Raw genomic sequence first — 9,032 nt, 5'->3', positions numbered from 1 at the left:
TGAAGGAAGTCAAGGAAGAGCTCAAGCAGAGCTGGAACCTGGAGGCACTGGCGGGGCACTGCGTTCTGTCTTGCTCCTCATGGCCTCCTCATCCTGCTTTCTTATAGAACTGAGAACCCACCAGCCCAGGGATAGCACCGCCCACAATGTGCTGAGCCTTCTCCCATCAATCACTAATTAAAAATATGCCCTACAGGCTTGCCTGCAGCCTGATCATATGGAGGCATTTTCTCAATTGAGGTTCCCTCCTCTCAGATGATGTTAGCTTATGTCAAGTTGACATAAAACCATCCCACACAGGAAATTATCAAGGAATCAAAAGAACAGGAGAACAATCAGGTGATGTCTGAGACGTAATCAGTATGAGCCTGTTGACTGGATCTGTTCCAATGATGTGAAAATTTTAAAACGTCTGGGAACCAGCCCACTGAAAGGAAGATATCCATTCTTAGAATCTCCTGCTCTAAGGATCAATAGCATTAAAGGTGGAATTTTTCATGGGGTAAACTTTTGTACAAAGCTAACTATATTGGTGGTTTAATTTGCTTAATAAATGTACATTTAATTTATCATAGATCTAAAAAGTGAAGTGTACTAGTTCACATCTATAATCTTCCAAAGGCTGAATCAAGAGGACAGATAATTTGAGGTCAGCATGGGCTTATTTCTGGGATAGCCTGTACTCCATAGCAACATCTTATCTCAATAAAAAGTATTGTAACTTCTTTAAGATTTTAAATTAGCAACATATGCCATATAAGCCTGTCACTTTTCTAAAAAGCCATGGATTAAATATTTGATCAAAGGTATAGATGTGATTAATTAAATACCTTAAGCTGTTCTTCATGGTAGTTATATTAATTCATTATTTTCAACTCCCTGCAAGTACAATGGTTACCCAAAGTTTCCAATTCAATAAATTAAACTTTTAATTTAAAAATAATCATCTTAAACCAGTCGCTTGATTGCACATTTAAAATCTGAATCATAGTCGGACATTTACTTTCAAAAGGCCAAGTACTCTTAAATAAACTACAACTGCTTTAAATACTAATAGTTTAGTTTCTGTGTCTTAACACTGTGGTTTTGAATTTTATAAACATTGCTTCCTTTTATACTGGTGAGCCAATAAATGATCTTTTCCGGCCAAGACTAAGTTTGTAATCACAACCTACCCTGGGGGGGGGGGCACAGTTTCCAGCAGGCTATCTACCAATTTTTTTTTTTTTTTTTTGCTTTATTCAAAAATTTATTGAGTAGCTAAGGATACAAAGGTATTAAAACATTGTCAGAGACGAGGCCAATGCATAAGTGTAGGAAGCAGTAATATCCTCTATATCACAAGAGTGAAAAAATGCTTCAGGAAAGCAAGCAAGGGGGAGGAAAATGGGAGGGGAAAGGGGATTGAGGTTGAAATAGAAGACTTCAGTCTGGATTGTTGACTATACTCAGTGTGGATTGTATTTGTTTCTCCTTTCCCTCTTTCCCCATCTTTGGGCTTAATTTACCAGTAGTGCCCAGGAATATTCAGTATGCTTTTTTGTATATACTTGCTTGCATTTTTGCCTTAATGTCTTCTACAGATCTAGGTCCCTTGGGGGTTTTAGGAATCTTTTCCTGTTTCCTGAAGGACTCTTGAGCTTTTGATCTTAGTGCTGATGGTTTTAAGTCTTTTCCATTTTGGTTTGATTTTTGTGTATTTTTGCCTGGGGCATCTCTTACAGATTTCTTCACTGGAACTTTTTCTTCAGTTTCTTCATCATCAAAATCACCATCTTCATCATTACCTTCATCATCCACATCATCTTCATCAATGTTTGCTTTTTTCTGTGGAACCTTGTTACAATCTCCAGGAGCAGATTGATTGCCCGATATATTGAAAAGATGTGGATTCCTTCCAGACTAATGTGGTTTGATCACACCAGACCACCTGAAACAGAGTACAAGGTGATCCTACATTCAAAACAGCTAGACAAAGTAGCCTTACAGACTACAGCCAGGATTTCTGAATCTTCTTCAAATCCCCCATGACAGTGCCCCTTACCAGCAGGAAGTAGTTTGGAAAGAACAACGCCCAAATTCCCAAATATTGTGTATAAATGTTTGTTTTCATTTAATTGGACTTTGTTATATAAAGCAAATTAAAAAAAATAAAAAAAGAGGAGAAAAAAAAAGTTTCACATCTTCATCTTCTGACTCGACTCTGCATCTTCCTCTACAGCTACTAGATGCTGTCCACTAATGCACACAGGCCCTGAACCACAGCTCAACCATAAGACCACAGGTGGTAGGTATAATTTCAAAGTCCCCAAGGGAAACTGCTGGTTGTACAAACATTTTCAAATGTTTGCTGCCAGTGTTACTTCATAGTTCATTGCTTCTGCCTCTACGGTGTGTATTTCATCTTTTGCCTGTAAAATAACTGTTCTTAGTGACAACTGGTGTGCATTCTCATCACTAACCACCTTAAAGTGATCATCTTTGTCAGCTTTTAGTTCAGAGGCCTCAGAGGGCTGGTGTCCATGTCCATCCATTCTTCCATGAGGTGGAGGCCTGCACTGCTGCTCCTCAGAACTGACACTCAGGATAGAATCACATCAGAAGCTACCAGTTCTCTCATGTCTTGTTTTCCATTTCCCTCTTCTGAGTTTGAGTACTCCCTTTTGTCGCATAGAGTCCCCCACACTCCTGTTAACATCTCAATGCAGATAACCTGGGAGGGGGAGACAAAAACTAGGTGAAGGATTGCTGAGGGACAACACATTCTAATGGTCTCTATACACACATATCTATCTGTCCATACATGGATGAACACACACACACACACACACACACACACACACACACACACACACTCACACACTTGCAAGTACAGGGGTCCACGCAGATAGGCAGATAATCAAGGATAATTTCACCCTGCTACCAGCTTTAATTGTAACTGTAACCTTCCTTCTCCCTTTGCCACCTGCCTTCACACATTCACAGGTTCTAGGGATTAGGATATGGAATTCTTCATGGATGGGACAGGGAACTGTTTTCTGCCCACCAGATTATTGTAGTAAAAAACAAGTTTATACATTTTCTTTTACATATATCTCTATATTTATTTTAAATCCAAACTCTCATTTTGCCCAACTTTAGTCTCTTTGTCATAGTTACATTGACAAATGACCTGTGATTACACATGCCCGGTTAGTCCATTTACATTTTCTAGGTGAACAGAGGAGATAGGAGAGAACAAAATCCAAGAGGAAAAGAGTAAGAGGAAGGGTAAGGGAGTTTGACTTTATCTTCACTAGGAAAATGTGTCTAGCCAGGGCCACTGGTGGAGAAGCCTATCTCCAAATGTGCTTGGTGACAGAAAGTTCTTCCACACTCTCAATCTGCAGAGCAGAGATTGTGCTATCACAGCTCATCAAAGTCCTGGACAAGCACAAATGTCTGCTGTTAGCACTGCTCAAACTTGTAAATGGTTGGCACATTATATTTTCAGCTGTTTTAATGGTTGGCACATTATATTTTCAGCTTTTTTTTAATGTCTCATTCTTGATCTTGGTAACCTAGACAACACTAGGCAGTAGAAAAAAAAAATCGATAAAATCCTTTAGAAAACCAAGGACATGGGTTGTAGCTCAGTGGTGGAACACTTGCTTGCATGCAGGAGGCCCTCAGTTCAATTCCCAGTCTCAGCAAATGAGAACAAAGAAAAAACAACAAAGGGGAACTAACTGACACACAAAATGTCCCTAACCAGCATCTTTAGCACCAATTTCTTTCCCCTGTGGCTCATTTCCATCTTATAAATCCCCACCCTGATCTGTAAGATTAAATGTGATGAAGGGCTTCAGTTGACTATCGATCTCGAGCCATGTGGTGAAGAATAAATTCTATTAAGACAAGTTCTTTAGAACAAGTATGAAGAGGGGGAGACATCCTTAATATGCATTTGGCACTTCTAAACAGATGAGTTATTAACATATTTTGAGATTACTTGAGCATGAGTGAGGGGTTTTGCTTTCTTCTTAGCCACTTGGAGAAATAGAGCTAGAGGTATAAAAAATAAGAACCTCTTACAAAGCATAATATTGTTTCTATAATTGTTCTTTTATTTTTGAAATAATAACATAATTTCCCCCTTCCCTTTCCTCCCTGTGGGAATCCACAGAATGGACTCCAGTTCATTTTGACTTAAGGTCAGAGAGTTTTTAACCTGTTGTTGCTCCTTTAAGGTCAAACTGCAAAATGTGTGGCCTAAGAGGTGGCTATTGTGTATCTCACCTTGACAATGGGATGTCTGGCCTAAGATGTGAATGCAACAGGATGCTTAGCATAGGATGTGGTCCCTGCACATCCTACCCAAACAACAGAACACCTAACTCAGGAGACAGTTACTTGATGTTTTGAGTATTGAGAAGGTAATTACTCTTGTATCATGATAGGGAAGTCTTTTGCCTTCTCCCCTTCTTTTGATGGGGGTATAAAAAAACTGTTAACAATAAACATCGGCAGATTCAGTATTCACTGGATAACCTTCCGACTCTACCTGATGGTTCCTGTTTATTCTTTTTCTCAATACACATTCCCCATCTCAGGTATGGACTGGACTAGTTGGCTAGATCCACCTGAAGCCCCAAAACATGGGCTGTGAGTTCACCCTTTAAGCCCTTCCATATGCCCCCTCCTTTCTCTCTTTCTAAGTCATGGCCTCTTTTTACATTAATTGTTGTTACATCCATATTTGTTTATACACACATATTTCTTAGTATAACCTGCTCACTCTGTATAATGTTATCTGCTGGTGTTAGACAACCAATAGAATTATGTTTGAGAAATGAGCACATTATCCAAAGACATGTAAGGAAGGCTTAGACAACATACATAGCGAGCTAGCCTGTGCTGAGATGTAATGGGCTATTATTGTATGTAGTTAGTTGCCACACACGCAAGGCCAGAGTACCGAGCTGGCAGAGGGTGTCAGGATTGAAACACTTAACAGACCACCACAAGAAGTGAAGAGGAAGCTGCTGCCTTTTATTACAGAGAGTAATGGGCTTATATACCCAAGCCAGGGGATTGGCTAAGCATTGGAGGAAATCATGCACACAGGAAAGCTATGAGAACAACCTTGTTTGATCAACCTTGAGAGCATGGGAGTTCTACAGCTGGGTGGGAGGAGACCTGTAAGGGACAAGTAATTAAATTTCCCAACAGTTAGTTCTTGTACCAAGAGCAAAATAGTTTCTTTTCTGGACTTCTTTCTATGCCCTATGCACCAGCTTTGTCTATTTTTTTTTCTTTAAGAAAGGGTTTATGTTACATCTGTCACAAGTATGAGCAAAAGAGTTATTTAAATACAAGTGATATATACACATTTTTTTCTGACAATGAATAAGAGAATTACACTACTGTGCATCTTGTTCTACTTCCTTGAAGCAATTGTGGTTTATTACTCGTGCAAACATAAGGCATAACTCAATACCAGTGCTGACACCATCATAACTTCTGCACTGTACATGATAACTTGCCCAACTTAGAGATTTGACAAGAAAAATGTTCACATATTCCCCCTTCTATTAATGATCCAACTAGGAGTTTGGTTGATTTATACATCTACTTGCTCAAGTAATTAAAACCATTTGTATATTAATATTGCTTGCGAGAGTTTGAAGTTCAGAATAACAACAAACTCCAGCTAATCAAAACTTAAAACAAAAAAGCCTGCTGTTCTTCAAGACTAGTAACAACATGTTAAATCTAGTAAGCATCAGTAGTTCGAATTTAGCCCCAAATCACCAGGTCTACATACTAGTCAGTTTTTCCCATTTAATTTCACTTCCCTAAATAAACACTTCAAAAGATGTTATCAATTATATAATACACATTGCATTATTATATATTATATGTAAAAGGTATAATATAACTAGATGAAAAATCTCAGGCCTACAAAACAGAGGTGACTTACCTAGAATATGTAGCAAATAAGTGGTAGAGATGGTATGTGATCCACATTGGGTACCTGAAATTCTTCAACTTCTGGCTTATATCAGTGCTTTACAATTTTTCCATCAGTGACCATTTTCACCCAGGAAATTTTATAAAAATGCATATATGTACAAGTATGTAAAACATGTGCACAAATCAATTATTAATAATAAATCTGTCCTGGTGAGCACTGTCAACTTGACATAGACCTAAAGGCATGTGAGGATAAAGTCTCAACAGAGGAATTGTTTGGATCAGCTTGACCTGTGGGCTTGTCTATGGAGGATTGTCTACACTGTTAATTGATGCGGGAGGTCACAGCACTGTTGTGGAATATTACTTTAACTGTGTAGAGGTGTGTTACATTTGCTTATGCTGCATTTGTTTAACAGTGTAAGGATGTGTGTTTAATTATATAAAGATGTGTTGCATTGCTTTCATCTTGCCTGCCTAAGGCACCCGATTGGTCTAGTGAAGAGCTGAATGACCAATAGCTAGACAGAGAAAGTTTAGGCAGGGCTGGCAGGCAGAGAGAATAAGTAGGAGGAGAAATCTAGGCTCCAGAGAGGAGGACCAAGAGAAAAAGGAGGAGAAGAGAATGAGAGAGATGCTCAGGGCCAGAAGCCATGCAACCACCAGCCAGACATGCAAAACAGTGAAATAATACACAGAAGGAAAGAAAAGTAAAAAGTCCTGAGGCACAATACAGATAAACAGGTTAATTTATGTTAAAAGAGCTAGTCAGCAACAAGCCTAAGCTAGGCCGAGCATTCAAAACTAATATAAGTCTCTGTGTCAGGATTTGGGAGCTCACTGGTGACTGAAAAGACAAAGCCAGGTATACAGCACACTGTGGGCGGCACCATTCCTAGACAGAACATCCTGGGATGAGCCTACAAGCAAGCTGGAGAGTAAGTGAGCCAGTGAGCTCATTCCTCCCCGGTTCCTGCCTGAAGTTCCTGCTCTGACTTTTCTCACTGGTGAACTGTAATCCGGAAGTGTAAGTCAAACCAACCATTCTCCCTCTACACCTTGCTTTTGGTCTGGTTTTGTTTTGGTTTTTTTGAGACAGGGTTTCTCTTTGTAACATCCCTGGCTATCCTGGAACTAGCCTTGTAGACCAGGCTGCCTCTCTAACTCACAGAGATCCACCTGCCTCTGCCTCTTGAGTATGGTCGGAATATTTTATCCTAGCAACAGAAATCAAACTAGAACACAAATGCAAATAAATTTACTTTACAATAAGTATTTGGTATACATGAAAATTTACAATTTTTAAGACAAAAGCATATTCCAATACTGATGAGTAAGTATGCTTGTCTATTTTTACATAAACAATTAATTCTTAGCTTAATATGTGATACTGCTTGATATAGAAGAGCTTCAGTATTTTTCAGAGTTGGCTGATATTTTGCTTTGTAATATCAGTGCTGAGAAAACATCACATAAATATGAACAAATGGCAGAAGTATGTATAGTGACTTCACAGAAACTGTTGGAAATTTTGTCCTAATCGCAAGTCAAATTTTATTTAAACTTTTTAATACATGTATTTATTTATTGTATTGTGTGCACCTGAATATGTGCACATGGACATGCTACAGTGCACATGTGGAAGTCAGAAAACAACTTGTGGGAACCATTTCTCCCCCTCATACATGTGTTCTGCATTGAACTTAGGCCATCAGGCTGAGCTGTCTCAGCGGCCCTTCATTTAACTTAAACAGCATTTTTTTTTCTCTTTTCAAATCAGATAAACAATGCAAGGACATCCTAATTTTATATTTACATGCTGAGGAATGATGTTAGGAAAATAAAAAAGTCTGTCTTTTCTGACAGGTGTGGTGGCATACACAGCTTTAATCCCAGCACTCAGGAGGCAGAAACAGGCCTGTCTCTCTGTGAGTTTGAGGCCAGCCTGGTCAACAAAGGAGTTTCAGACCAGCCAGGGCTACATAGCAAATCCCTGTCTCACAAAACAGCATGTCTTATGTGTTGGTGTAAGAGCAGACAACTTTCTGTCCCATAAATCACTTCCATTCTTAACACTCCCTACCCTGATGCCTGACCTGTCTCAGCATTTGTTGGTCTCTCAGGGTGTGGTGATGTGAGCACTGGAAAGTGTGGGTGCTGTAATAGAGCCAAGGCTGCGGCAGTGTCACATGACAAAACATGGGCAAGCGCTGGCAGGAACTCCTCGTGTTCATTGTGTTTGGCTTTTTATTAATTTTTGGTTGCTATGCTCAGAAACCTCCTCCTGTTGCCAAAATTTTCGCACACAGCCCTGCATTCACTTATAAGACCTCCTAGGGCTTGCAACCCACCATTTAAGAAGGTATGACAGAAGACAAAAGATAATTAGAACTACAATTACCCCTGAAGCTTTACTCTGATATTAGCATCCCACCATTACAGTTGGTTTTGTCAATATTTTGCTTGAATGACAAACTACAAAAGAACTTTCTAATATTGTGTTCAAAACTGGGAGCAGAATATGTTGTACCACATGCGCAGTATTATAGAAAACATCAGACTGCATCTTCTTATCAGTCGAAAGGAGACCCATGGAAGACCAATCACATCACTAAATGCAATTCCATAGTGATTTATGCTAATCAAGACTGAACATGCCCAGTGCACAGAGCCATCAATTTCACAACTGAAAAAAAAAAAAAATCTCTAAGCATTGCTTTGTAGAGATGGGGACAGAAGGCCACCATAGCCTTACAATTGATTTGCTGCGAATTATAGACCCAATACTGTGGTTGCCACATACCCCTATAATACAGACTATAAGCACAACAGCCCTATAAGCCAGCCACACTGCACTTGTCCTTCCCCCCTGGAGGGTGTGTGTCTCTAAGAAGCCCCAAGGAAGTTAATTGGCCTCATTCTGATGGCAGCCACGGAGACCTCCCAAGGGCTAAACTTAAGCCTGGTTTAGTAGGAGATACTAGGGTCAATACTGGTCCACATCTACATGAAAGGGTAGAGAGACTAGGGCAGATAACCTGGCTTCTGCTACCAGTGAGCTTGTTTGGAGAAATCCC

The 9,032-nt window shown here is 39.6% G+C and overlaps 1 pseudogene; it reads right to left on the bottom strand.

The window, feature by feature from the left end:
- Positions 1–1,527: 1,527 nt before the first annotated feature.
- Positions 1,528–2,542, bottom strand: LOC127223192 (nucleophosmin-like; annotated as a pseudogene).
- Positions 2,543–9,032: the final 6,490 nt, after the last annotated feature.

The sequence above is a fragment of the Phodopus roborovskii genome, unplaced genomic scaffold (assembly GCF_943737965.1).
Source record: "Phodopus roborovskii unplaced genomic scaffold, PHOROB, whole genome shotgun sequence".
In the NCBI taxonomy this organism is placed as follows: domain Eukaryota; kingdom Metazoa; phylum Chordata; class Mammalia; order Rodentia; family Cricetidae; genus Phodopus; species Phodopus roborovskii.
The sequence above is the reverse complement of the archived record's forward strand: the minus strand, read 5'-3'. Positions and strand labels throughout refer to the sequence as shown.